Source organism: Uloborus diversus, chromosome 5 (assembly GCF_026930045.1).
Source record: "Uloborus diversus isolate 005 chromosome 5, Udiv.v.3.1, whole genome shotgun sequence".
Lineage (NCBI taxonomy): Eukaryota > Metazoa > Arthropoda > Arachnida > Araneae > Uloboridae > Uloborus > Uloborus diversus.
Window position 1 is genome coordinate 121565792 of NC_072735.1, and position 27494 is coordinate 121593285.

A 27494-nucleotide genomic window follows, 5' to 3' on the forward strand; every position below is an offset into this window, starting at 1 on the left:
GGCGACAAATTTGGCGGAGTTTTTTTTTTTTTTTTTTTTTGGTTTCAATTTGGCCATTGTTGGTGATATTTAGAGAATAAATATTGAATCACATTAAAATAGCGAATAATGGGGAAATGACATTAAATTGGAGTAAAAGGAAGTCATGTGATGCACACATCAGCTCGTTTTTCTTCAGCTTACATTTTAAATATTTTTAAAGAAATTAACTATATCTATTACTTTAAACGACAATAGAAATAAAAGGAAAATTCTGTAAGGCTAGAAAAGAGATAAATAAGGTATTAAAAAATGAGCAAAAAAAAAAAAGTCAAAAATTCAAGACCTGGACAAAAATGACTTTAGACGGTAAAAGCAACAGGGAATATGTGTTTAGCTGAATTTGCCTTTAGATCCCTTTTTATCTTTTTGTGCATTTTTTTTTCTAAATATCCTTCCTCTGTCCCCAAGTACAACCGCTTCTTCTCGTTCCTTCAAAGTAGTAAAGGAAAGAAAAACGGAAAATGGAAAAGTCGAAAATTGAATTTATTTCCCTCGTATCAGCCTTGAAATGAGACAATTTATCCCTTTTAATGAAGGCTGGGGGGAAGATACAATTCTGGTTGGATCAGAAAAGCTCAGGAGGATTTTAGGTGGGATTGCATCCATAGTAGGGAAGATTTTGAGAGAATAAGAAATGTTTTTTAAAAGTGAAGACTCCAACTAAATGTGATTATCAAGCGAAAGGACTTTGCATTAAGCGTTTTTATCCTTTCAATTTGTGTCTAGAAATTTAAAGAACATATCCACAGCTCTTGCCATTTGCTGATAACAAGTGCAAAAAAGCTGGGATTAAATAAAAGATGGAAATTTTCGTTCGAGCACATTCAAGTATTTTAAAATGATTTGTATTATCTACATTTTTGAAAGTTATTTTTAGTCTTATTGTAATATAAAGTTAGTTTTATTTATGAAAGTATTTTTGTCTTGCACACTTTATGTTGATATTGTCTGCAATTCAGCAGAGGTTTTTGGATTTAAAACCCTGTAGTTAATCACTAGGCATTAAATATCGCAAAATAGTCAAACATTGAAGTACATTTAAAAATGAAAAATACATCTTTAATAGTTTAGAATGGACTAACTTTCTTATGAATTTGGTTCACATTTGAATCTAAGGTCTTAAGATTTAGAAATATTAAAATATAAAATTACTAACGCTTTCCGAGTTGGAATTTACATAACAGTTTTGCGTAAGACAGAAAAGGAACAATGTTCCTGTATTAAGGGGGTTTAAGGACCCTTAACCTTCAAAACTTTCAACTTTCTGGAAAAAATATATGTTATGCATAATTTAATTTTGAGCAACTTTGTACCTTATTTATTACCATACGCAAAAAAAATTCAAGTTATCGTAAAAATGCGCAAACTTTCCCCATAGACATTTATATATATCTCAGGTGCCTGTTTCTCGTTTTGCCTGCATGATATCTTAGAAAGATTCTTACGTATTTCTATAAAACTTTTCATGCATGTTTGTCTGATTAATTTTTATGATCTGAACCTAAATTTTAACTAAAAATAAAAGTTAATATTAGAAAAGATTTTTTTTTTCACCCACAATTTTTGAAACTTTTGATATGAACTTATAAAATTTCAAAAAAAAAAAAAAAGAAAGAAAGAAAATTAAATAATTAAACAAAATAATAAAATTAGGTTCAGATCATAAAAAAAACTAGACAAACATGCATTAAAAGTTTTCGGAAATATATAAGAAACTTTCTCTGAGATATCACGCACGCAAAACGAGAAAGTTGAGAAAACGCAACCTGAAAAAAAGAGGATTAAACAGCTGCCGTTAACATAAATCTCTATTGGGAAAGTGTACGCATATTTTCGGTAACTTGACATTTTTTTGCGTATGGTAATAAATAAGTTATAAAATTGTTCAGAATTAAATTAGGCATAACATACACTTTTTCCAGAAAGTCGAACATTTCGAAGGTTTAAGGTCCTTAGACCCCTTAATGTTGTCACGAATAAGTCATTTTTGCATGGAAGGATTATCTAACGCATCACGTATAGTTTCTAAAAATTAATAGATTACTTTTGTGTTGAATTGATATATAGCTTGGAGGTTATCTCGCTTTCAATAATAGGGCACTTGCCTCCTGCTTGGTTATGAATGTTCCAGATTGAGGAGTCCATAACAAAGATGAAACTATATTTTCTGGAAGTCGAAATGGGCTTAAGGTATATGTTGTTGTAGGAAAGCTTCATTGGTTTTGACAGAAGTTGATTGATATCGTTCTCATAACATCATTCGCCACAAAATTCATAAGCAGTATACAGTAAAACTAAAAAAGGTTATATTTTTAATAATTAAATAATTATGATACTTATTACAGTTAACTGGGTTCAAAATTATGTTGACATAAACATCGAAACTCTAAGACGGATAAAAAAAATTGAACTGATTGAGAAACTTACTAAACGCAGCATTTGTTTTTTCATACTTCAAAAAGTGAATCAGAATTTATAACTTCAATGAACAAAACCAATTGACATGATAGTAAAATGCAAAACATTAGAGCAACTGTGAAAAAATGCTCACAGCTTTTAAATTTGCATCTATGTATTAGTATTTTTTTACTAAATATATTTGATGCTATATTGGCTAAACAAAAAGCCCCCCCCCCCCCCCATAAAAATCTCATATTAAAATTTGCACATCACAGTCAGACTGACGTAACGTGACCAAAAGTTGCGATTTTCCCTTTATTTTTGCATTGCAGGTAGAAGCCTATTTCACGTCGAGTCATGTGAACGTAATTCCCTTTAATAAAAAAATCCGTTTAATTTTTTTACCAGGGTAAAAAAAAGCCGTGGCGCATTCTTTGCATGCATCAGAAAAACGTTTTTTCTCTCTCCTGTAAAATTACCATGATGTGACTTACGTCCTTCTGTCTCAGAGGTACAGAAATAATCATAAGCATCTTATCAAAAACGTTTAATGTAGAATACTCCAGAAATATATTACAGCAAAGAATATATATCTTCCATTGTAAATTTTACACAAGAATATTGACACTTTTTTTCACAGATTTGAAACATTTGAAGCTTTTAAAAAACCTTCAAAAAACATCCGTACAAAAAGTCGCAACTCCTTTCCTAAAACGCAATATCTTCTTTCAATTAACATCATAACTTTATTAAGCACTCAGCTGGGGATAATGTAGCGGAGAACGTGAGAGTTTCCCCGGAGTGTGAGAGAGAGATTAAACTTTATGTCTTGACTTTTATCACAGCTACCTTTATATCATTTTCATATACGATAGCGTAATCCATAATTTAGAAGTCCTATGTAGGAAAATATATTCATTTGAAAAAAAAAATCAAAGTAAAAAGGCGAAAAACGTCGTGCATTTTGGTTGCAAATTAAACTCAATGTTGTGTAAACAATATTTCTGTCTGGGGATTGAGAATTAAGTCTTTAATCCAGACCACGCTAAAGAATTATTTCAATAGAAAATTTCAAATTTCTAAATGGTTTTACCTGAATCACATTTTCTTTATTGCATTTATTAAACTATAATGTATTGTAATGGGGCGTACTTATCTTTACATAGCGAAGTGTAAGGAGGAAATTATAATGATTGATTAATAAATCTTTTTTTCTCTCCGATATGAAAAGAAGTAATTTAGAACAGGATCGAGCACCTTTTCATGCCACTGTTGTTGAAAGAAAAAAGTTTTTAGTCTAAAAATAAGTATTAAAAAAGACACTTTTTGAGAAACTAACATACCATAACTGTGGTCAATATGTGACTTTTTTTCTGATAGTTATAGTTCAATCTCAGGTCGAATTGCACGCTTAATTTAAAAAAAAAAATAAGTTACAATACCGACTGGGTATCACAATGCCGCATTACGTCTTCTATATGCAAAGTCCTAGTTTTTTCCTGGAGAATTTTTTTCAGTTTATCATGTGGTTTGGCAAATTTCTCACCGTGCTTGACACTTCTGATAAAAAATAAAAACATGTCTTATCTATAACCTTTCATTCCATTTTTTTACTTTTCACAAACACATCTGTCCACAGCAGCGAGAGGAACTCATTTTCCGACTCTTCTCCGTATGAAGACAACTCAGCATTGATTTTTGCTGGTTGTTCAACGTGCATATTATTTGTATCTAACGCACATGATACACACATGGCGTTGTCGAAGCAAAATGAAACATAATAAAGCAACTCAGAAGGGATGGGGCATTTACATCAGGATCATTATCGGGGACACCCTGTCGAGTGTTTTTCATTTGTTTTAAATATTGCTTCTGACCGGTAAAACAACAAGTTTAATTGTCCTTCTAATGTCCACACTAGTCTTCAAGATAATTTCCAAAAGAAAAAAAAACAGTGGTTTAATGTTGTTTATATCTAGGTTTATAATATGTCTAGTATACTATATACGTCACATGCTACAACTTGGTATTAAGCACACCAGAAATATTTATGTACTGAAACTAACTAAGACTTTCTGGATTCTAGCAGCACAAGTTTCCTTTTTACTTCCTTTTACAAAAAAGGAAGTATTGTATTCGCGAAAAAAATTTCACTTCAAAACTTGGCCTTAATTGCCTTTTTGCTCACCCCCGATTTAATGTTGAGTTTTTTTTTTTTTTTTTTCAACCCGACCATACGCGGATAAGTGACTAACAACGTATAAACACCCGAAATATCCATTTTGACATTCCCCGAGTTAACTGCAACGACTTTTCTCGTGACGTCCGTATGTACGTAGGTATGCATGTGAGTATGTGCGTATGTTTGTCGCATAACGGAAGAGCGGTATGTCCTAGAAAGTTGAAATTTGGTACGTGACTCCTAGTGGGGTCTTGTTGTGCACCTCCCCTTTTGGTTGCATTCGGGTGTTTCTAAAGGGGTGTTTTGCCCCTTTTTGGGGGGAAATCATTGTTAATTTCGATGTATACTCAATTGATATTATAATTTGACACTTGGCGATATATCCCCAGTCTTTTGGTCGCCAAGATGGCGACAAATTTGGTCCTTTTTTTAAAAAAAAAATCTTGTTTCAATTTGACCACTGGTGTTGATATTTAGTGAGTAAACTATTGAATCACATTAAAATTGCCAATAATGGGAAAATGACATTAAAATTGGAGTAAAAGGAAGTCATGTGATGCACACATCAGCTCGTTTCTTCAAACTGACTTCATATTTTCATTACTAAAATCCCACTCACGACCTGCAGTTACTTTTGCGGCATCTATTGTTATGTAACTATTAAATCATACAGGATTTGTTCATCCGTTGTTCTCAAATAGTCGGTTTGCTACTGTTCTTCGTGACACCTCTGCCAGCCACCACTATCTTTTCTCACATTACTGCAAACACATGTTAAGTATATGAACATTAAGAACTAATTTAAATAGTAAAAGTTTCATAAGTTGTTTTTCTTGCTCTAAATTTATTTTTTTCCAACGAGATAAAGAATTCAGAATTAAAAATGTGGTTAGCAGTCCCTGCTTACAAAATTTTTCAAGTTTAGTTTATTTCAAGATTCTTGTCGTCAAGATTTTATAGTTGCAATTATATGCCTAATTTTATGATTGTTTTTAAATGAAAATATTTATACACATTGAAGGAACACACCTAACTGAAAGAATAACTCATAATTTAAAAAAATGTTTCAAATGATTATTCTTAGATAAATTTGGGTTAGCAATTTATTTATTTACTTTTGTTTACACATCCAAAACCCCAAACGTCTTGAAGATATTGTGTTTGTCCACTGGATGAAGATACTAATTCACTGAATAAAAGCACTGTTTTTCATTTTTAATTCCCCACGCCCACCCCTCCGCCTCAAAAAAAAAAAAAGAAAAAAAAAAAAAAAAAGCTTGACGCAGATCTTTAAAAGTTACCCCTATCGTCTAAAAATAATTAAATGTATCAATCAAAATGTTTGCACTGACATTTGGAAAAATCTAGTTTTTAGAGATGTAAATTTGTGAAAATATTTTTTTCCCTTCACTGCTTAGTATTATATCCTATATTACACTTTTAAAATCGAAACTGTATTGCAACTAATAAATCATAAGAAAAGCATGAAAATACTAACGTTTATCAGTCGAAGAAATTTAACTTGTTTTTTTACTTTTGTCAAAATAGTTTAAGTGTTTTTTTAAACAAGTCAAAAAACAACTTAAAAAAACAAGTCATGTGTTTTTTTTTACATACGCGGACGCACTGATGACAATGACTTTCCTCATCAAATAATGTTTGACTTAAATATATCACACTTAACTACTACACGCACAAAAGGAAATTTCACAATAAAACTCAATTGTTTCAAATAATTTGAGCAATAGATATAAAAAATAGGCACAGAACTGTTTTCAATTTATTGCTATGCTTTAAAAGTAATGTTTAAAACGATAACAAGAATTGAGTTTATTGAACAAACTTTTACTTTAATGTCACACGGCGATTTTAATATGCATCTCATCGATTGGAATTTGAAAGAGACTAATCATTTATTCCTTTTTATGCATGTCAAAATCACGTGCTGCAGAAAAATCTTGGAGCAGATGGACATGGCGCTACACTTATTAAAATAATAAAAGACATAGGTAATAAGGAATAAAAGTTATTCTATTATAAATTCAATTCAAAAGTTTTTGAAGATCGAAATTTTGAGTAAATTACAATTTGTAATTTTGGAATAACTTATCTGAAGTGGTATTAGAAATGTTATTTATTTTCCGTAAAGAAACATCGGAAAAGTCTTCGAATTGCAAATGGTTTTAAGTGCAATTTGAAAGTTTATTCCTAAAATTACGTAAGAAATGTATTTAAACTTTGAAACTTCTTACTGAAACGGATTTAAAATATCTTTTTGTATTTTGCGTTTTTACGTATGCAAAAGTTTCGTACAAAAACGAAATTCCATATGATTAAATATTAGTTTTTGCCTTTGTGTAATATATAACCCTAACTACACCAATAAAATATGCAAATACATTATAACTGCAGATACTCTTCATGTTCACATATTACCATATAGTGACGTTCCTGAAGAAAGGTTCCTTTCTTTTTCTGAGGTAAAGATCTCAAGTCGCGTGGTTTAACTATGACGAATGGGACACAACTTTTCACTTGAAACGAATGAAAGAAATGTGATTTCTTCCAATACTTAACATTAAAATGTATCACGTGACTTGATATCCTTGCTTCAAGCTTTGTAAGCTTCACTCTCTCCATCTTTTATCCCTTCTCAATGTTTCTATATAGAGCCAATGCGTCCAATGCCTCTAAAGCACAGTTAAATAGCCATCAACGAATCAGCCTATAATTAAACCCTGATAAATACGTTATGAACTGTTAGTTGATATCGTAACATAGTCTTTCGAGTTCTGAATTCGGCCCAGATAGAGTACTTGGAAGTGGCCAAGAATTTTTCAGCAAAGACTAGATTTGAGACTGTCAATTTAACGGTATTTGGCGAGGTTATAGTGATACCTTATTCAAACATTAGCGCCTTTCTCAATCGGCAACATATATGTTTCTGTCTTGACCTGATATCTTTCAGGATTCACAAATATGTGAGTTCCCAAATATGTTTTTACAACTATTACTAGAAAGTTTAAGGGTTAATCAACGCTCAATTATAAAATAGTTTTTTTTTAATTAATGAAAAAATAGTACACAGTAGGGCATTCATGCTTTTTTTTCCTATTTTTTGAGCAATCACGATTGCTTACTGACTGTTTTGATGTCCTATGATTTTATTTTCCCCCCGCCTCCCTCTGCAGCACCACCGTCGGCCGGCCGCCTCACGCTGCTGCTCCTCAAGCGAAAACAGTCTCCAGGTTGCGTCACTTACTAGCCTACTCTTACACACACATACACACACATCCACATACACACACATCCACATACACACACAAGCACATACGCATGCACACGCATACATACAGACACCTACACATACACACACACGCATACATACGCATACATACAGACACCTACACATACACATAAAAACAAACACATACAAACACGATTGATAAAGTAACGTTCAGTCTGATAAAATTCCATGATGAAATAGTATTACGAGCTTATGATTACATGCCAATGTAAATAGCTGCCTTATGTTAAATAAAGAAAACTTAAGAATGAAATGAATAGTGTTTTTCAAAGAATTCTTCCGAAACATTTTAAAAGTCTAATAATAAGAGTGTGCTACATGCCAATGCATTACGAGATAATCAAAAACACTTTCATGACTTTTTGTTCAAAAATACAAGTAAAACTTAGCATTCGGTTATCCTTTATATAGTCATAAAACAACTTTCAACCTTTTTGGTGGCAAGCCCGAATACACTAGAGACGATTTTAGGGAGTATAACCGTGTGATTGTGTGTAGTCTTGAAACCAAGAAGGTTAAAGTTAAAAAGGTTTCAGTCCGTACGGAAATAATTTAGTTTGGAAGATGCATTATAAGATTTTCATTTCATGGAAGATATTTTAGGAGTACCTCGGTTTTAGTACAATGTCTAGAAATGTATAAAAATTGTAATAATTTTCTCAAAAGTTAGATTTTTTGCGTAAAGTTAGTGTCGTGTCGTCGAATAAATACTCAAAGAGAGGCGAAAATAATTCAGGAGAAGAGAAACATAGTTACACAAAAAATAAATAAAAAAAATAAATAATAATCAGAAAAATAAAAAATAATAATAATGTAATAAAAGCTCCATTAAGAGCAAATCAGGATGCTGTAACAAAATAACTTCTTTTTCTAAACTGAAATCGAAATCGTAATAAAAAAGGGAATTAAAAACAAACGTTTTACAAACTGCAAGATTTCTTTGTGGGAAGACTAAAAAAATATATAAATAAATAAATAAAAAGAATAAAATAAATAATTTAATAAACAATAAGAACACACATGAAAACAGTTCTAGAAAATATCTTTCTCAAAGCGTTTTGGTTTATTTAATTATATTTAAAATTAAAAGACTGATGGACTAAGTAAAAGTCAATTGACAGTTTATACGCATTTCTTGAAAAGTGTTCTCTAAGTCTTCTGTTCTTCTACTTATTTGCATTTTTATAGTAAGTCAAAGTACTTATGATAATAGATTAGTTTTTAAAATCTACACCAATGTTGCAATAATGGGTAATAGCAAAAACCAAATGAGTATTAAACTGCTCCTCTTCGATAATTTAAAGGTGAAAGTACAGTATATAAAAGTAATTCGCACCATGTTTATTAATGATACCCAAAAGATTTTGCAAAATACTAGCCAAAAAAAAGGCTCGAGAGAATAGTTATTATAATCATTTTATAAAAGCAAGAACTCTAATTAACAGCCTTAATATAAATAATGGTTTTCTCACATTTCCTGAGTTTATTTCGAAGTAAAATATAAAAAAAAAATAAGTTGTTTACCATTTTTGAGTAACACTTAGAGACTTGAAAAGGAACTCGAAGTTAATTAGAATATATTAAAACAACCTGAACAGTACCTCCAACATATAAAACGATTATTTCAACAGCAAACTAGCCATTTGGGATTCAAGGCAAGTGGCTTCACTATCTAATTCACTATGAGATCAGATTAAAACAACTTTTCTAAGATGTAGCGAAGATTTTTTCACTTTTTTTTCATTTAGATCTTAACTGCATTGTTATTTAAATTAGACTTTCTCTGAAACGGGAATAAGTTATACTCAGGACAATTTTTCTTCCTTAATTATATGGCACCACTTCCTTCGGGAATACAACCCTGTGCCAACATTTTTTACACTGTCTCTCTTTGCCACTTGGATTAATTATTATTCAGATTCAAGTGGATGTCTCGTCACAGCGCCCGTCGACTGAGATATCTCGATGTTTTTTAATGCACATACATCTTCTTTTGGGTCGGTTTATGTCTTCCTCAGTTCTTTTTTACTGGAAAAGTAGTTTTAATTTATTCTTCTCACGAAGGACAATGAAGAGCTTTCGAATAATGGAAGAATAATGAAACTTAGTATTGACTCAATTACATTGATGGACCATCAATCTTAAGGATTTATGTCAATTTCAGTAATTGCATTTTCATATCGTTGTGGATTTAAGTGGTTTAAATGAAAATATGATGAATTCGATAAATATATGAAGTAATTATCTTAAAGGACTCAGTTACAGAAAAAGAAAACTCTGATTTCCTTCAACATACTTACTAACGCAGTTCTTGTTACTTGAGATATATTCAGTTTGCATAAAACTGGTTTACTCTTAATAAACTAGTTTAATTGTTATGTTGAAAGACTAGAAAAAAGTTGCTGTCTAAACCTGAAAAGGGAGAGAATTTCAAATCGTTGTGGATTTAAGTGGTGTAAATGAAAATATGATGAATTCGATAAATATATGAAGTAATTATCTTAAAAGACTCTGTTACAGGAAAAAAAACACCGATTTCATTCAACATACTTACTAACGCAGTTCTTATTACATGAGATACGTTCAGTTTTCAAAAACTAGTTTACTTTGAATAAACTGGTTTAATTGTTCTGATGAAGGAGTATAAAAAATGCTTCCTAAACCTAAAAAGGGAGATAATTTCATATTATTGTGGATTTAAGTGGTTTAAATGAAAATATGATGAGTTTAATAAATGTATGACATAATTATCTTAAAAGACTCTGTTGAATCAAAACAAAACACTCATTTCTTTCAACTTACTTACAAACGCAGTTTTTATTACTTGAGATCTATTCTATTTTCATAAAATCGGTTTACTGCGAAAACAAATTGATTTTATAGCTATATCTAAACATTAGAAATGATTTGCTGCCTAAACGTAAAAAGGGGGAGATTTAGCTACGCTGCAAGTCTTCAGACGCTTTTTGAACACTGACACGTGTCTTCTTTTTTTAAACACTTTGACACGCTATATTTGCAGTGGCGAATTTGCCATGTCACAAATAAGGGCTCCGAAAGGCTTTAAATATGTACATGAAAAATGTTTATGTTAGCCTAAAGGTTAATGGTCGCAAAAATACATTGAGACAGACCTCTAAATGAGTATATCCGTCACTGAATTTTTAGAACAACTTTCAAAGCTCTTCTATGAATGCATGCATTGCGCCAAGTACATTTTTAAAAGTTTTGGGAACACTTCTGACCATTTTTTGAACACAGACATATTTCGCTTTGTAGCACATTTTAAGGACAATGTTTATAGCTATTATAGTTACTCCTTTGATTCTACTAGTAGATTCTGCTGTTTTTTTCACAGTAATATCACGGAACAGCTGTCAACAGCCGCTGGGAAATGGAAGATCTTTTAACGAGGAAGGCCATCCTTTTTTGCGGCATTTGCAACAGTAACCGACAGCGATTTATAAAGTAACATTTCCAGTAGTATCAAATAGTATTATACTGAGACATTATTTGATTGCAGTTGAAGAAAGCAGTAAAAAATTATTGGTGCGAAAGTAAGAGATGATTTCAAGCGTGACCAAATAAACTTCCAAATTTTGTTTCAAATACGTCCCAAATCTGTCCTAATATGTTCCCAAGCTTAAGTTTGAAAATTTTCTCGAGAGCGACACATTGGAAGCAAAATCGAAGCACATTCGAAACAAAATCGAAGCACATTCGAAACAAAATCGAAGCACATTCGAAACAGAATCGAGGCACATTCGAATCAGTCGAAGCACTTTCGAAACAGAATCGAAGCGCATTCGAAACAGAATCGAAGCGCATTCGAAACAGAATCGACGCACATTTGAGTGCACTTTATTTTTAATAGAGCTCATTTGGAGCACATTTTAGTGACATTTAGGCAAATATAACACTTTTTAGAAATTAAATTAATGCAATTGTGCGTCCAATGTGTACTAAGAATTTTTTGGGTTCTATTAGAAAATCAATAAAACGTCAAGCCAGACTGTTTTAGTTCTGTACAAAATGCTAGTTCTGAAAGATGTGTATAATAATACGTTCAATAAATACTCACAGTATTCTACTTAAATATGAACATTGTTTTGATTAAGATGTTTAGTGGACGATTTTTAAATATATTTTTAAAAATTTAAGCAAAATTTTAGAAATTAATTATACTATTTTTTTTGAAATCACATATTACATGGACACTAATTTACGAAGTATCACGCATATTTCAAGAAATGATATTATACAACTTTTCAGCTAACTGAAATTCAATAATAATTTTCACAAAAGAGTGAATAAAGACAAAAATACAATAATGTAAACTCACAAACAACATATTTTGAAAATAAATAACAAAAACTGCTACCGGATAAGTTTTATTGCCAGTCACTCAATCTCACACGTCAAAGACCGTTGCATCATCTGGAAACCTAACTAATCCATTAAATAGTTGCAGATACATTAGTTGATTTAGCAATTCATGCACGTAGGTGTTAAACAATCATAACAGTTTATCACTGTCTTGTTCAGTATTTTCTACTCACATGCACTTCAGATTTTCTCAGACAAAATTTAAGTTGGCAGGCCATTCATTTGGAAAAGGTTACCCATAATCCCAATCTAAGTGAAAGCGGGGGCGTGAAGGGTGAGATTTAAATTACAACTGACGTGCCTGCAGTTTCGTTGGGGGAGAACAACCGTTCTCGCAGTTAATCTTCATAGAATTAAGCTACTACATTCGGGATTAGTTATGCTGGAGATTACGTGTAGTTTGTAACGAACGCAACGAGTGTGTTTCTCTCCAATTTAACAGGATCTTCTGAAATCGCAGTGTTCCGCTGGAAGCTGAAAACTCTGGAGCGGTGACTGATGCTAATATTAGTTGCATAAAGAGAATTGAGAACTAATTTATCAAAAGGGAAACCATCCATTTTCTCAAAATGTTCAGGAGGTGAGAAAAACGAATCAGGGTAAGAGCAAAACAATTTTATCAACTTCTCTGGGTACAGAATTGAGCAAGATAGCATAACAAATCAAGTCCCAGACTAAGAAATGTTTGTGTAAGAAAACACGGAGAAATCGCCATCTTAATTCTGGATACGTGGCCATTTGAACGAAATCCTGAATGTTGAGAATTCCAATTTCATCAAAACATAATATTTCACCTTCTCATATTCTCTTATCGAAGTACATGAAACTAAAAGTAGTGAGTCAAAATTTGAGGATTTTGTTGTCAAGTCTTGTCGTTTTCTTCAGCAATGATGTTACTACAGCAATAAAAAATGCAAACGCTATTCACGAAAAAAAAATAGTCGGTTAATTTTTTCTAGCAAGAAAGGTGGATAGCTTATTTGTTTTTCTTTACTGTGGCTTTATTTTAAATCTATTCGCTTTTTATTGGTGGGTAACGAGTCAAGTGAGTACTTTATTTGACTAGTAGACCTTAAGTAAGGGAATAAGGCATCGCGTTGGTAAACCATGATCATTTTAATGGATTTATTTATTTATTTCATGCAACACAAAATATATCGAACCTTACCACTCCTTTTTCTTAGTTATTGACTTTCGTTTGCAGACAATAAATTATTTCGAATGAACAACTGAAAAAAAAAGTTTTTGGCATTTATTTGAATTCTGTCGCCTTGAATTCACAAAATTATGTTTTTCGCTAATGCCAAAGTTTATCAGAAAATTTAACCTAAGTTCTTCTCCCAGTTGCTACAGAATTAAGACACTGCTCTGCCTTAGACAAGTCTATCTGAATAAGGGGGAAGGGAAAATTATGATGCTCATGTTTTGTTCATTTCCATGAGACTGCTGAATTTTGAGGCTAACTTACATCTGAAATGGTCAAACTTACGCCCGTTTCCGCCTGCCAACCGGATACAAATTCGCCTTTCCATCTCATTGGTGGTCTGATTGTAACGAGGTTTCTGAAAGATTCTTGTTTCTGAAAGATCACCAAAGTGTTTTTTTTTGAGTCTCCCAAGCGTTCTTTCTTCCAGGATTTGTCGAACCTGTTGCTAGCTGTTAGTGAATGAGTTGCCCTAAATCTTTAATACTAAATGTATGTCTTCATTAGATTTAAATGGAACTCACGATTATTTCTTGCTATTGCTTTTGAATCTAATATAGCAGGGATCTCTATTAAATGGCCCGCAATGCTTCATCCGATCTGCGAGAAAATGTGGTCCGGTTCACTGGAAGCATACAAACTGAAAAAATAGATAAATTAAAAGCTCTTCAAAGAAAACTAAGCGCAGAATATATCAGAAACTACCTTCGAACGCTAAATTAAAAAAATAATAGTGTGTGCACGTGGAGGAGTAATGCTAACTAGACCATCAAAACTCAAATATTGTTGAACTATTGACCCTCCTCGCCTACAAACATTTACTATATATCTCTTGAGTACAAAAGGTTGGAGACCCATGTAATTTAGCATAAATACTGATTAAGAAGCTCCACCTATATTTTTGCATACACTCATTCACATAGCTGAAAACTCAAAATTTAAAGCGTAATAAGTTTTTGCTATGAGAAATCGAAGTGCAATATTTTTTCCAAACACCGTGATTAAAACATTGTAGAAAGATAAGTTTGGTGTAGCACCGATAATATCAGTGTCATAATGTTTATCAATATCACAATGAATCACCACATCATCAATATCACAGATAATATCACAGTATGATAATGTTTATCAATACTAAATTAATAAATAGGATTTTACTTACATTTTGCTCAATCTCTATACATTGACATACTCAGCAGTGTCAACCCAAAATTCAAAATTAAACCTGCATACCCACGTTTTGAAATTTTATGGAATTATTAAATTTACAGAAGAGTAGAGTAAAGATTATTTATAATTTTTGTATTTATTTATGTTTGCTATGATAAATGTAATTATACTGAATCTAATTTAATATGTTTACTTTAAACGAAACGAAAACTTGGACACATTTTCTTTTATGATTTAAGTCAATGAAGTGTTTTCGTTGTCTAATGTCCGTTACAATTGTCAATATTATCTTATTGGGAGAAACTGAAACTGTATTAATTCAAAATGTCTAAATGGTACTATACGATGAATTCATGCATGAATGTCTTTTCATTCAAAAGCTCGCTACTTGCATTGAAAAACAGGTTCCCTGAAACCTCGAAACACGTGTATTCAGTAATCTGCCAATTTTGTACTCAAAATATTGTTGATCACCGTTTGCCATGTACTATATCTTAAACAAGAAATTAAAACTATATGTAATTTCATTTTATTGATTTGTAAACGAATTGTGACATGTAAGTTGTATACAAAACGCAAATAATAATAATAATAATAATAAAAAATAATAATAAAAGAATAAAATAACTCCAAAAAAAGAATGAAGAAAAATATAATTCGTTTAACTTGGTTCATGGTCGTTTTTTTATCTACTTCGAAGCATATCATCGGTCAATTAGATCTGAATGAATAAATCCATCTGCCACTGGGCATTTCATTGAGTTAAACTTATACTTTAAATTTGTTCCATTTCCAAAATTATAAATTCAGAGTATTTTACGAAATTACCTTACAATGCGCTTTAATTTTAAGAAATATTTCAGTAATTCTGCTTTAAGTTTTCCAAATCGTACAATAGTGCGTTCATAAAATTTTTAAAATTTCGTCTGGTCTATAAATTGTTATCAATACCTAAAACAAAAACAAGAATAAATAATGTGATGCAGAACAAATGGTAAGAAATTAGATGCTTAAGGGACCCGCTAATATTCTTTAGTGTAAACATAATGTAAACTATTGAAATCGCGTGTAAAAGTTACTTTGCAATTTATGCTCTGTCAAGTATTTATTTTAAAAAAATGCTTTAAAACAAGTAATTTATTCTTACTAAAAATTGTAGAAACTGTTTTAAAAAAGAAAGCAAATTCAGACATTTTATTACTATGAACAAACGAAACTCTTATCATTAAACGTAATAAAAATTAGGGCTCGACCGATGGCCTTTTTGGGCCGATGGGCCGATGCCGATTGTTGGCCGATTGTTCAAAGAAGGCCGATGGCCGATGGCCGATTGCCGATGGCCGATGTTAATGGCCGATGGCCAAAAAAAAAAAAAAAATGAAACGGAAATAAATTACTAAGATTGTCAGGGATTTGAAGGATCGTTTATTCATTTCACTTTACTTCCTTTCTACGAATAGGTAATTGTAATCACAAAAAAAATCAAATTTCGATTTAAATTTCTATTTTACGATCACCCAATTTGAAGTTCACAAGTTTTTTCGGCACATCTGTACGTGCATATGTACCTAAGAACATACACATGACCGAAATATCCATTTTGAACATCTCCTCAGTTAATTATCGCAAGTTCTCTGGTGATGTCTTCATGTACGTAAATTTGCATCACTCAAAAACTTCATGAAATAGTAAGTTGAAAACTCATACGTACGTAGTATGATCCAAAAGTTCAAGGACAAGCTGTATAAAACCTTATCCTTAATAGTTCACATTACCGACGGAAGTTCACCTTATCCTTAATAGTTCACATTAACGAAGCACTTGAAGTTCGCTTCGCTCGCTAATCGACTGGTTCACGTTGCGTGGTCGCTTGGCGCACTAGGCGCTGAACAAATCCAGTCTAGAATTATTGTTTTAAAGCAACTGTGTAAATGTAATTCAATGTTTCGGCAAATAGTTTTGAATTCCAAAGAAACTTTTATTTTGTTTTTATCAGAATGAAACATACGACTTTTTCAATTTTTCCTGGTGATGATTTTCGGATGCTCCACGGGGTTTTTTTTTTTCGTTAGACGGATGGGATAACTGATTAATAGGAGTTAGTTTCGCAGGCAAACAACTAGGTTACGGTAGCGTGGTTGCTGGGCGAGTTTGGCGATAAACAATAATAAAGTTGCGGACTTATTTTACATTTAAAAGATACTTTGATGTTCTTTTTGCTTATTTGGCGAATAATTTTAAATGATAGAACAAATCGCTTCACTCGCTAAAGCGTTATAAAGCAACTGTAAATCTAATTTAATGTTTTGGCAAATAATTTTCAATTCCAAAGAAACTTTAATATTTTTTTTTTTTTTTTTTTGAAAAAGTATGTACGAACTTTAGTTCAAGAAAAATGATCATTTCACATCAGGGGGAGGGGCGTGGATTTTTTTGATTCAACGGACTTCCTTTGAATTGTTAGCACAGGCATCGACGTGCGGGTACTGCTAGTACTCTGATATGACAGACAAATAATATAACATTTCGTTGGACTTAGCTCCGTGTGACTTTTACCCATTCCTAGCAAAAATGCATTTGCAGGGACGCCGCTTTCTTTCTTCAGATGAAGATTAAGCTGCATTAGAGGAGGTTGCGAAAAATGGCTTCCAGGAGTTTCCAAAAATTATACGAACATTGGCAGAAGTACATAGTAGCTCAAGGTGACCCTTTGATGGTAGATGTACTTCGGTAATGTGAATTATTCTGGGTAAGGATTTATACAACTTGTCCTTGAACTTTTGGATCGTACTACGTACAATCTGTATAGAGTGTAGTTACGCTTCTCCTTTTTTGACTGCTGTATGAAGAAATAGAAAGAACAACAGCCGAAAAAAAATAAAAGAAAAAAAGAAGGAAAGAAATGGAGGAAAGAAAAAAAAGGAAGAAAAACAAAGACACTGTTTAATAACCCATTGTTTTTTTTTTTTAATTGAACATATAACTAAGACTTCAGTAATAATGTAATAATGTAAGGATTTATGTACACTATGCATAGTTTAAAAATATTACATTATGTTGGTTAATCATTCAAAAAAAAAATTTAATTATAAAAAAAAACAATGAAATCGTCAACAAATTGCACAATGAAAGTGGATAGATTGCATGTAGATGTTTTATAGTCATAAAATTAAACAAAAAGGGTGACAGATAAATTACAATATTAAATCATAATAGGAATATTTTTATACCTATTTAAAATTTATGAATAAAAATGTTTGCATTAAAATGTTTGCAACAGTGACATAAGGTTTCTGCTAGCAAAAGGAATAGCCATGAAAAGAGCGAGGTTCTTAAAACGCAGCTCCAATAAACAAACTCGATATTTTTACCAAGTTAATAATAACTTAATACATATACTACTTGATCTGATGTTTGCACACATAATATTGATCAGTTTGATTGTTTAATCTTTTATGAAGCACTATAAACAAATTCAAATTAACTTTTTTCAATTTAACAATAATTTTCTGAAGTTAAAAATTTGCATAGCAGAAAATCATTGAAACATTTTTATATTCTATTATTAAAAATATGATGAAAACAAAAATTAATTTCATTCATTGATTTTATGTATTTTTATAAAAATAAATACTTATAATAGAAAAAAATTGATCGCTATAAATGATGCAAAAAACATGGCGCATTACGAACTATAGGTGAAACAAGTATGAGAAATACAATACAAAATGAAATTTCTTGAGCAAAATAAATAATCGCTAAATATTTAAGAAATGCTTGAAACGACGAAGGAAGGAGGGGGGGGGGGTCACCCCCTGATTTTGAAGTAACTCGCAACATTAAGGGCAGTTTACTTATCGGCCATCCGACCCGTCCATCCCGTTTTTTGACGTGACGGACTGCCGACGAAAACAGGGTAGCATTCACATACGGTCGCGTGGCTGAAATCATCAATCACGTGGCTGAAATCACGCACCAGAGAAAAGAGCGCGCTGCTTGGCGGGAACCAATGAAATGCTGTCCTGCTTTTGACGGCCATCAGATATCAAGGTTCTTCTGATCGAAACCGGGTCCCGTCCAAGACGGCTTGCTGTCATGGCAACCAGCGAAGAAAACCTGTTTCGGGAGGAAAGAAACGTGATGGACGGAACGGATGGCCGATATGTGAACAGGCCTTTAAGCTTCGGCAGTACGGAACCGTTACCACCAACGCATCGGAAGAGTTTCTCAATCTACTTCAGCACTTCCGAAGAAAAAATTCAAAAATCTCTTTGATTTCCGAATTATATCACCATCCAAAATGTCTTTAATCAATTTCTTATATTAATGCTCTAAATTCTTCCTAAACAATAAATAAAGCTTGAAAAAAAAAAACTCTTAATTTTACGAATGGTGTTAGTTTTAAACAACTCGGAAGTATAATTAGAGTTTAATTTCAGAATTAGTGGAAAAGGGCACGCAAGTGTTCTCGGAAATAAGAAATAGTAGTAAAAGTAGAGTTCAAAATAATCATAAGTTAGTCTCCAATTCGGCAATATATTACCAAATGATCGTCAGTCTCAGACGCTTTATATAATTTTTGCGTTGAAATAAATAATTGATAGCTACACAAAAATGAGTAAATAGGCCTTTTAGAGCACCCGATTGAAAACAAAAAGAGAAGTGCACAACTAGAACGTACGCAGAGCCCACATATGAAATTTTAACCTTCTACAGCTTTCCATTTTTGAGTTATGACTTATGAGAGATACATACGTACATCCAGCCGCAAAAAACAACGGAATAATTAACTTGTTTGTTCCTGAATGCAGAATTAAAAAATCTTTCATGGATGACTAAAATAGAAATTCATACTGAAATTTAAGTGAAAAATTTTATATGACTTACTCCCTTTACTTTGTATTAAAAAGAAAAACCGCAAAGCTCCTTCTTTTTTTCGAAAACATCGGCCAATTCCATCGGCTTTTCGATTTTTTTTTTAAGGCCGATGCTCCGATGTTCTTCCAAGTTAGCAACGGCCGCCGATGCCGATGGCTAAATTGTTGAACCATCGGTGCCGATGCATCGGCCAGGTCGATGCATCGGTCGAGTCCTAATAAAAATGTGTAAGAAAGTCCATACAATAGTTCCATAATATAACAATAGGTTTTTACTGCAAAAGAAGAAATACATCAAAAACGTGCATATTTTTAAGGTCCCGAGAAAAAGATTTCATGGATTGAAAGAACACACATAAAATAATGCAAAACATCTCCATCTCAATCAATTCCTATGGCGAGCAGATGAGCGCTAATAAGCACGAAGCTGCAGTCCTCGGTTGGAATGACTGAGCTGGCGGTGTATTTCATGTATTTCTGCCTTAGCCATGGATATAGGGCCGGTAATTTACTGAATATACCTTGCCTTCACTTCAAGATCGAAGCATGAACTGAACCATGCTTCGATCACTCGTCTGGTCTGTGCTAATTCTATATTAACTGCTAGTTTGTTTGGTTCTCTTGGCTTCCTTAAAAGGTTTTCCACTTCCAGCTCAGTCACTTCCTATGCCGAGCTGATGAGTGCTAATAAGCGTGAAACTGCTGTCCTCGGTTGGAATGACTGAGCTGGCGGTGTTTTTCATGTATTTCTGCCTTAGCCCTGGCCAATGGGCGGTAACTTACAGAAATTATAGCTACCTACTTGGCAAATCAGAAGAGATTGAAAATTGTTTTTGAGTTATTGGCTGACACATTCCATTCTAACACATTTACTACAGACTGCTGCTTGTAAAATTGAAATTAGTAATTAAAAAAATTATAGCAAAAAAAAAAAACAAAACATGCAGCAGTTTGACAAATTAACTGTGTATTTAAAGTAAAACGCCTAATATCTCTTCAAACCTCGACACAGTGCTTTGAACTACTTATTTCGCTTGCTGTCAGCGTCAGCTTATTTTCCTGTTGCCAAGAAAAAATCTAGTCAAGTATCCTACCGTAGGTAATTTTTTTGTTTTGACGTGTATGTTTATGACGAGACTCCTGATAGTGTACTCAAGAAAAAGTTTATTTGTTATCAGGAGTGTGCACAGGAGAGGGAAGGGACACCCGCGCCCGATAGGAGCCCAATATAGGGGCTACAGAGCGGTAACTTACTGAATATACCTTGCCTTGCCTTCAATCTTCGAGTTGAACTGAACCATGCTTCGATCACTCGTCTGGTCTGTGGTTAATTCTATATTAGGTACCCGAGTTTGTCTGGCTCTCTTGGCTTCCTTAAGAGGATTTCAACCTCCAACTCAGTCACTTCTAATGCCCGGCTGATGAGTGCTAATAAGCACGAAACTGCAATCCTCTGCTGGAATGATTGAGCTGCCGGTGTATTTCATGTATTTCTCCCTTATCCCTGGCTATAGGGCGGTAACTTACTGAATATTTAGAATACTTAGTTATTAAAATCAACAAGTTGATATTTTATGCTTATTTTCAAATACTCAATTCCACTGACTGAAGTAAAAAGTTAAGAGTGTTCTAGTCGAAACTCAAACTTTATTTATATTTATCACAGATTCTTACAAATTTAGGGCAGCGAACTTCCATTCATGAACTAATCATTACCCAAAAGCAAGTCCAAAACATTGCTATAATTTAAACATTAACAGGTCCGATAACAAAATCCAAATAATGCCATATTTCAATGAAACTGAAGTTCATATATAGACTTGAAACCTTACAACCGCATACAAGCATTACTCCAAATAAAACCCATTCAACACTGCAACGTTTCATTCCATTTTCTGCTAGGCAGTGAACTTTACGAAATAAACCACTATTTAAGCCGTATAAAAGGGAAATCCTAAAAGCGTAGAGAACCGAAGTTTATGTTTCCACGTGTTCTTTTGTTCCTGGCTCCAAATAAGAACAAAAGAGAGAGCAAGACAGAGCACATCCGTTTCAAAAGCATGATCAATAAGTGCCGCTTCGTTAACAATAAGCTTTCCCGTTTATTTCTGCTACACACATCTACCTGTTTTAAACTAAACAATGTCTTCTCATTACGAGAATTGCAACTATCACAAAAGATCACCACTTACGCCTGTGCATTAGAGCTTGTAAGAAACCGCAAAAGTAAGTCCTTCTTATTGTTTACTACAGTAAAACAATTATTCAGCCCTCTCATACACATCGAAGTAATTCACGCTGAAAAGACAATGGGATTGTATAATTGAATTCTTAATTGAAGTGTTTATTTTCAGCTGAAAATAAAACATAGCGACTATGTATCCGAAATTGTCCACGCACATCAAGAACAACTTCTCCTTAATTCAATAAAATGATTGCCTGATGTAAGTAGTTGTTGCCAGCGTAGAAACCTTATTATTAAGTTTTCACCAAAGCGTTTGGAGTTTAAATACGCTTTAATATTTTAAAAGTCTTTGACAAATACGACACATGACCCAGTGATATTGAAACGCGGTATTTGAAAATCCTTAAATATTAATGTGCATCGTTTTGTTTGTCTCATTGAATGCTAGAAGTATTTTTTACCTTTTCCCCTTTAGATTCTTCTTTCGTTGTTGTTTTAAGTTCATTGGGTTTAGTTAAAAGCATAAATGGTGTGTATTTTTTTTAAATAAATGTATTCATTAAATATATTCAGTATGTTTTAACTGATTTTAATCCCCCTATTTCCTGTTTCCGGTTTGGTTTGCGAAAAACACCCCAACGTAGATTTACTTAATTCGGATTTTAAAACCACCAAGGCTGTCAAATCATCATTTGAATAGTTATAAGTTACATTTCTGTGCTTGTAAAAAGCACAGGAATATCAATATTAAATCCAAAATGTGTCGTCTGCCAGGAGCTCAGTTGAAATTAGCGTAAACAAAATCATTGAGAAGAAATATATGTAACCATTTTTTGTCTCGACTGTGAACATATACAATTCTTGCTTTTGTTTTGAGGCGTTTCCTGTAATCGGGAGATTTTTCTTTTTTTGTCGTTTTCCCATGATTACTAAGGAAAATTTACAAATTTTATGTTTCAAACTTGATTGTTGAACACGAGTCACTTTTATCTTTTTGAGGTACGCCGTGCAAACCCGGGCGACGCGGCTAGTATAAGACCACATACCATTTGCGATATTTTCATCATGTTATTTTTAACTCGAACTAGTTATATCGCATATGCGTGAAATGCTTCTTTGTGACACTGAAACACATGCAAATAGATATATAGTAGAATGTATTTATTTATTTTTATTTATTTATTTATTTTTTTGTTTGAAAAAAAAAATTGCGCCGACTTTATGTGTTTATACCTTATTTTATGTACTGTATTACATACGTTAATTTGATCGTTAACATTTATATATGTTTGTCACTTTGTTGAAATAAAAATAAAATCGAAAGGTCTATATTATTTTACAAAATGTAAGACCTTCAGAGTTGGCAAAATCAATATTACACATGAAACTTGAGTTTGAGTTATGCCTTCAGTTTTAGAACATTACATGCCAAGTTGAGTACCAGTTATTATTTTTTAGTCCTTCTATTTCACTATTATTTTTAGTTTTTTATTAGACACTTTGCACGCCGACGGAGTGGTAAAGTGGTTAGACGCTGGTCATACCAAATAGAAAGTTAAAAAAACCCTTTTTATCTGAATATGAATTTTTTTGTAATTCACGAACCCTTAGTGAAATAATAGCCCATTTCGGTCAGTTGCGCAAGTTCCATTTGGTTTAATTTTCCACATTTATACTTTTTTAATTGAGAAGTATATTAAAACTCAATCAGAAAGACTTAACTTCTGGTAGGGTTAAGGGACAAGCTCTTAAATTACTGCACGGTTATTCCTTGTTATTATCGGCTACGAAACTTATCCTCTTCACTGAAATTTCAGCTTTTGTTTCAAAATGCAGCTTTAGTAATGCCAATTCATTAAGAAGAAAATAATAATTAAATATCAAAAGTTTGACTTGTTAAGAAACACTTTAACCAGTAACAGTAGCTTCCACTACGGGTAGGACGTAGGATTAAACCCGGGCGACACCTATCTACTCATCTGGGGAATTATACCCAAAGTGGATTTAATTTATAAGTAATACAAATACTATAATTAAATAACATATTTTTGATAAACGAAACTTCAACGAAAGAGCCCAATATAATTTGGATAGGGCAGTTACATATGCGTCTAGTGAAACTTTAACATAAAAGGCATTCGTAGTTGATACTTGTCTTTTTGTTTAAACTTTCGATATGCCACAAATTAAAAATGAGTTGTTTCTGGAAACTGAACGAGTTTAATGTTACATAAAAAGTTAGGCGTTTTTTTTTTTTCATTCCGTGATGGGTAAGGGTGACATTTCTAACTACTGCTCCGGCTGTTGAAAACGCAAATACTAAGAACGCCTCTGTTTATGACCAAACAACTCTTTCATGAAACTAAAAGGATACACTATATATAAGCTTATGGAATTAATATGTAATTCATTCAATCAAGTTGGGTAAAAGTAGAAGAGACGCCATAAGAGGTGAGAACTTCGGAAATTCAGTGATTAGGAAAGATATGGCTATATTTCTCACTGTTTTTATTTACTCATTGACGCTTCCTTCTTAACTAGTCAGTTCTTGATCGACTGCACTTTAGTGTGGCGTGGGTATGACGAAAAGATTATTTTAGTGCAAGCATTTTTTGGCGAAGATTTTGAGTCGCTTTGGTTTCAATAAGTGTTAACTGTAAAACAAAGACATCGTAAAAAAAAACTGGGGGGTTTTAATGATTGATTTAGCTTGTTATTAATTTATTTCAACTATATTTTGCAATACATGTTATTACTTACGTACTTTTTTTCAAAAGTATATCTAAAAAGGTTTTTCGTTTTTTTTTTTTTTTTTTTTGTGTGTGTGTGTGTGTGCGTGTGTGTTTTGAATGCCAAGGAAGCATACGGCAATCAGAGAGTAGTGGAGTGAAAATAACTTAACTCTGGCAATTGAAAAAGTAGAAAAAAGGTGAAATATCGAAAAAAGAAGCTCAAAAACGTTATGAAATGCCTTCAGTAAGACTGCATCAGGTTTTACAGCTTCTAGAATATATATTCCCATCTAATCCTAATTCTTTCCCAGATCATTTCTTTGCTAAACCTGATTTGATTGAAGTAGCTACTCTAGATCTGTTTCTACAAAAAAAAAAAAAAAACATCTACTTCTAGACAAACATCCACTAGTAAAGAAATCCCTGCAAAGATTCTTGAAAAATCGTATCCAATCGCGAACTACCTAACTCGACAGCGAATCGAAATTAATTTCCTTTGTGCACAAAATGTTGGAAAAATTATAATTTAACAAAAAAAAAATTTGAATTTTGATACTTGGAATTCAAATTATATTTTTCACAATCACGAGTGTGTGTGTGTGTGTGTGTATGTAGGCGTGGGTGTTTGTGTCTGTGTGCAGGTATGAGTGTGTGGGTAGCTGTGTGTATGAGTGTTTGTGGTAGGAGGGATGTGTATGTGTGTGTGTAGGCTTATGTGTTTGTGTCTGTGTTCAGGCATGAGTGTGTGGGTATTTCTGTGCATGTCGTATGTGTTTGTGTATGTGTGTAGGTGTGTGTATGTGTTTGTTTGTACGTGCGTGTGTGTATGTGTTTGTTTGTACGTGCGTGTATGTATGCGTGTAAGTGTAGGATTTTGACGCAACCTGGAAATGGCTTTTGCTATAGGAGCAGGATCGTGAGGACCCGGTCGACGGTGATGCTGCAGAGGGTTCTGGCGGGAAAATAAAATGACAGCACATCAAAACAGTCAAATAAAAGCAATAAGCAATCGTGATTGCTCAAAAAAAAAAAAAAAAAACTAACGGGATTAAATGTTCCTTATGCTAAAAATGGCTGCATGAGTCATGTACAATGTACTGTAATAATTTTGATTGGGAAATAATTCGCAAAAAGATCAAAAACAAGAAATAATAACATGAATGGCATCTCTCCCACACTATATAAAGTCTTTTCCATACGTTGTGGGAGAGATAGCCTGTTGTCAACTTACAATTTTCATATTTTATTTATTTTTTTATTTAAATCTAAAGCTCGTTAATGGTAGTTTTAATATTTAATGATAGTGTAACTTCGAAATAAATCATAAAGGTTTGACATGTATTGCATTTTAAATTATTTATCGAATTTCTACAAAAAGAATGGCGCCTCTTCCACTTTCAACCTACTACAAAGTATCATTAAACATTTCCTCGTACTATAACATTAACTTTTCTAGTAATTTAAATGTGTTATGTGTATACTTTGGCGATACTAGGGGTTTTGTTTAATGATACTAAGATACTATTAACTCGAAAACGTTTGTATAAAATAGCGATAAGATTTCTGAGAAATTTATACCAACGTTAAAATTTAAAATTATTTGTGGTATTAGGGATAAAGTGTCACTTTCATTCCTCATAAAGATAAAAAGATCACGCCATCAGATACAAAAGTTAAAGTATTTTAAGCATTAAAATAAATCTAGCTTAGTTTTAATATCCCTACATCGTTTCTCACACTCTTTTATTTTGACAAAAACTTTTTCTTTCTTAGAAAACATTTTCAAAATTGATACTTGAAAATCTGCACCCTTCTGAACTTATTTTAAAACACCATTCCTTGTACGAACATAAATGCAACGGCTTTTCATCTAGATTATGGAAGCCATTGTGAATAGGACTGTCACTGAGACATAAAGTACAACGCATGTTTTAAAAATAAATCATGTTTAAACTTGCATTTGAAGGTCCTATTAATAAATTGGCGACGAGAAGCTTTCTGCGTGGCATCTAAATGTCCTCTTTTGAGGAAATATTAACCCATTTTTATGTAAATCTGCCGTATTTATCGGAGGCTTTTTCTTCTTTTTGCTCAATCCTCTAAGCACGCGATGCAAAATATTATGCATCCGGTTTTAAGTGGCAATAATTGCATATGGAATACGGATGTTGTTATCATAATCTATCGATACGTTTGGGTGTTTTGAGTGGTTTTAACGCGCTGAGTAAGAATCGTTGTTTTTCCAAAAAGTGCTTTCTTTCGTTTTGCTTTCGCTTTTGGAAGATTTTTTCTTTGAGCAATAATTTTTGTCGCCATGATTTTAAATCGTTTGTGTTCATTCAAGGCTTAACTTAAACGAAAAAAAAAACTCTGCGAGCTGCATTGTCCACCGGCCTACTGGGTGGTGGCGTCCATGTCCTAAACACACAAGCACACACATTACACTTAGTCAACTACCCTAAGACATTGCGATCATGGGACTCTAGCCTTTTTAATGATTTAAGAAAAAATTTACTTGAGTATTATTTCTACCTGAACTTTACCTGAGAGTTACAAAATCTGATCATATTGCTTCCGTCTGAAGATTCTCATCTCTATTTGGGTGTCACTACATCATCTGAACGTATGCACTACAAACTAAATTATAGTCTTTTTGCATTCTCCGAAAGTGGTCGATAAGCATTTTATCATCACAGGTGACAACAGAAGGCATTTTAATAAGTTCATTCCCATCCCCCAACCACCCTCCGCTCCTGGAAAACATTTATTTTGCTATCAGTGAAAGTTGTGAGTTAAAGCTTAAACTTATGGATGAGTATGACACAGAAAAATAATGAATGAATATTTTGATAATATTTCTGGGAAGTTTGAGGCATCGAAAATTGGTGATGCATTATTCAATGATAGTTTTGGTTGCCAGCACTGTAGTGAAAGTAGAGAAACTTTTGAACTACAAACTATGTATTCCATTTGTTTGCAAAGCGTATATCTTTAATTTTCTTTTTGCAG